This window comes from Phalaenopsis equestris, unplaced genomic scaffold (genome assembly GCF_001263595.1).
Source record: "Phalaenopsis equestris unplaced genomic scaffold, ASM126359v1 Scaffold000402, whole genome shotgun sequence".
NCBI classification, from domain to species: Eukaryota; Viridiplantae; Streptophyta; class Magnoliopsida; order Asparagales; family Orchidaceae; genus Phalaenopsis; species Phalaenopsis equestris.
The window spans coordinates 1,418,343-1,422,822 of record NW_018164844.1 but is presented as its reverse complement, the minus strand read 5'-3'; positions in this window follow the sequence as shown (position 1 = coordinate 1,422,822).

The window sequence follows — 4,480 nt, the reverse complement described above, 5'->3', positions numbered from 1 at the left end:
TTGCGTTATCTGTTGCTCCGCTCCCACGACGCTGATCTCTGTTGGGGTTGAGAACTTAAGCTTCAAGCGTGGCACATAAGTCACAATGCCAAAGATGGATTGAATGGGTCTCCTGAAGATGACATTGTATGGTGATTCTGACTTGACAACAATGAACTGAATTGAGTGATTCGTTTGCTGAGGAAAGTCTCCCATAACAACGGAAACATTTATTGCTCCTTAAACCTTGAATGGTCGATTGCACAATGGCTCTGAAGTGGGCTAAAGCCTTTCCCTTACACTCCCAAGCTAAGGAAAGTGGAGTAGAACAAGACGTCTACAGAGCTGCCATTGTCAATCAAGATCCTCTTCACCTCGTAGCAGGAATTACCAATTTCCACGCTAATAACAAGAGGATCTTGGTGGGGGACTAAGACTCCTTCCAAATCGAAATCATCAAAAGTAATTGGTTCAAGGCACAATTTGCGCTCTCCAGATGTAGTGATAAGGACTTGATCGGTCAACAATGGGGCCTCCAGCGATCGTCTAAATTTCGCCCACCACTTGGTGATTCCCATGATGTTGTTTTTGTGTCTGTTGCCCCCTAGTGGGAGCATTATCAGTACCACCTAGTTTGTTTTGCACAAATAGGCCAAGATATACCTGTTGAATCAACCTTTCAATCTCTTCCTTGAGCTGCTTACATGCATCAGTGGTGTGACTACGACTTCGATAGAAATGACAATATTGCTCTAGATTCTCTGAGTTAGGTTTTAGGGAATGATGCCATTTGATAGTTTCCTCATCTTTGATGGTCAGCAGGACATTAAAGTGTGATGTGTTGAGTGGTGTACTCTTTCTTAGGTTGATGCTCACTTCGCTAGCTTGCAGAACGGGTACAGATGTCACAATTTCCTTGTTTTTCGGACTTTCTTCGTTGCGAGGATTGATTATTATCCCCGACCTTACTTTTGTGCTTTCCTCCGAATTGCTTGAACTGCTCCTTATGAGCGTTGATGGCCTTATTTGCAATGATTTTAGCCTCAACACGGTGAAAAAGGTCGGCATAAAAGCGTATTGTCTCCCGCATTAGTGACAAGTAGAAGGGCCCCGGACAAAGTCATCCAAGAAAAACCTCTCTTAGCAACTCTGGATCCACTCTCAAAATTTGATGAGCTTCAATAAAGAACTTGTGAAAGTAGTCCTTAAGCAAATCTCGTTCACTCTGGCGAATTCTTAAGAGATGGGATGAATCTTTGATGATCTGTTAATTTGCCATGAACTGCTCCACGAATAGTTTGGCAAGCATGTTAAAGGTGTTAACATTGCCCCATGGAAGATAGTAAAACTAGGTATGAGTGTCCATTAAGAGTGGTAAAAAAATACTTGTCATAGAAGTACATCAAAGACACTCTGAATGTGCATGATGGTTCGATAGTGATCAACATGCTCAGTTAGTTACTCCATCGTAGGTGTAGATGTTCGGAAGCTTGAAACTCGTTAGGATGGGGTGTTGGAGGATTGCATTCACTAAGGGGAAATATTCATGGAAGTTGTGGTGTAGGGAAGTGATTCTTTTTCTCCAGAAGGAACTCTTGGACGAAGCATTATAACTCGTTACGAATGACATCATTTGGAATGACAGTAATACATTTTGGTGTTAGGTGAGTTGCACGAGATGAATGAGTGGAATTTGCGGCATCTAGGTGTTCAACATCTCTTCCTAGTAGGGGAAATGTTCCATCCCAGGGAGCAGCTGGTACGAGTACTTTCGAGCGGCGCATTTTCCGTAGGTCACTGAGTTAATGGTAAACGAACTTCATTCAAATGTGTGGGCAACAGCTGTTGAGCCCCATGTAAGATCTATAGGAATTTTAGTTGCGACTTCTTCATTTTGTGCATTCGGTCTTCTAGAGAAGGTCCCAAGATGTCTTTGTTGGTAGGATAACGTCTTCTAGGGCGGGAAGATGAAGAAGTATTCCGCCCTTGGCTTCGTTATAGCTCCCTGGAATGATGGGTGTTGGAGTTGAATGCTCTGTTATCACGAGTATTGAGTCTGGTGTTCATGTAACAATTCTTGCAAGTACTTTAGTGGTGAGAATGCTTGTTTCCAGAGATGGACCTGCTCTTCTCCTCTGCCTAGCGGAAGTCTTCTAGCTACGAAACACTTCACCAATCAGCTTCTCCCAGCTAGACCTCTCTTGTTGCATAGATGTTTTCCCACGCTGCCTTCTCTATCGAGCGGAAAGCTTAACGTCCAACCAACCTGTCGTCCGGCCGACCTCTCTTCTGACTTACCACTCTGACCGGCTACTAATCGCCCGCTTAGTGGTTGTCATACAAAACAAATCAAGCGGACGCCTGACACAAACCAACTCTCCTCGCCAACAGCTTAGATCTAAGAACTCCACAGTGGTCGATCACTCCGACTAGCCTACTCAAAACCATTGAGAAAGGTAACGTCACACCTCTTCCTTTTTTGCATGGAGTAGCCTTACCGGATTTACAAATTTGCAACCTTATTTTGTCTAAACTAAGTGTCCAACAAAGGTTAAATTAAATACAGGTTGAAATCTCACTCTAAATCCATTCATTTACCACAACCCTTTAATGCCTACCTAAGAAACGTAAATATGTTTTAAAGGGGTATTTATGTGCATACTACGTGAGCCTTCTTCTTTACATGTCTAACTCCTAAATTTTGCTATTTTTATTTGTCGGGCAATCGCTTCGCTGTCCATCGGCCTTACCATCTGACCACCATCCTATCTGATTGCTTTGCTACTCACGTCATGCCATGTCACCTCAAAACAAGGAAGATTTACATAGATTCCATTCAATTTTTATGTATTTATATGTTTGCATACATACCGCTCAATTCTTTTATATACCTTCAACAGGTCACCTTTCAACCGACCACTGGTCTCATCGCCTCTATAGACACACACTCACATACACAATGCACCTACCTCTCATCGTCTACTGATTTAAATTAACAAAGTTATTTGTTACTTCAAGAAGAAATTTAATTATAGCTATGATAGTCTTCGATCAAATATAGGTGGTTGATTTTCTGACGCATAATCGTGTGGTATTAAGACAACATCATGGACGTTCGATGGCAAAACACGCTCAGGGGCCAACCATGTGGCTTTCCTTATAACGAGCTCAAGTCTCGTAGCTCGAATTGAATAAACATCCAGAGATGGTCCCATGCCCAACAATGACAAGCTCCGCAAAGGGTACGATGATAATCATCCCAAAGAGAAGTCTAAGTGACCTCCTACCATAGAGAGGGTTCCCAACCTAAAGCAGAGGTCTGACCGGGCAATCAATGACCCATGTGAGTAAGAGGTTAGAACCTGGCTCTTATGCCCTAAAGACGATTTGCCACCCGACAGTGACGAGCTCCGTCAAGGGTGTACGACGATAGTCTTCGACTTGACAGTGACAAGCTCCTGAGGGGTACACGAAGATAGTCTTCGACCCTTGAGATGACTTATCATCCAACAACGACAAGTTCCGCGAGGGTACACGATGATTATATTTGACTCTTGAGATGACTCGCCACTCGACAATTAAAAGTTCTTCAAGGGGTACACATTAATTGTCTTCGACACCTAAGATGATTGGTCACCCTGCTGCAACAAGTTGTGCAAAGGGGTATACGACGATTGTCTTTGGCTCTTGAGATGACTCGCAACCCGACAGTGTCAAGCTCTGCGAGGGGTATACAACAATGTTCTTCAGCCTTTGAGATGATTCGCCTCCCGACAATGACAAGCTCCACGAGGGGTGATGAGCAAATCATCTTTGGATGACTCGCAACCCGACAGTGTCAAGCTCTGCGAGGGGTATACAACAATGTTCTTCAGTATTTGAGATGATTCACCTCCCGACAATGACAAGCTCCACGAGGGGTGATGAGCAAATCATCCTTGGATCATTCTATAACTAATCGATTACAACGAATGTTGCAAAAGATGTTAGAACCAAGCGCGAAGAGCGCCCAACAAGAAGTATTATCGACAATTCATGTGCTCATGATTTATTTGATTTCTAAATTTATTTTTTTTATTGCAGTTGTCACTATTAAGGAGCAAGACAATTAGAAAACTTAATATGTATACTCAAAAATAATTTGCACATATCTCGAGACAATCCAACGATCTAAATAAGAGACTAGAATGTCATTTGCTCATCTATTTAAAGCAAGACTAATAATGTAATTTTTATATTTTGTCTTTTCTATCATCTATAAATAGGACGATTATGACATGTGTAAGGGGGTTTTTAGTATCCCTCATTTGTACCATCTTTGTTTAAGATGGGTGTGAGAGCCCGAAAACATGACATTCACCCTAACGGGGCAAGCCATCCTCTTCACCTCCTCTCTTTCTCTATCTCTCACTCTCTCAATCTTTTTTCCTCGATTTCAATACTCTATCTCTAGGGCACGGTCTACCAGATCGATTTGGATTCAACAAATATATATATATAT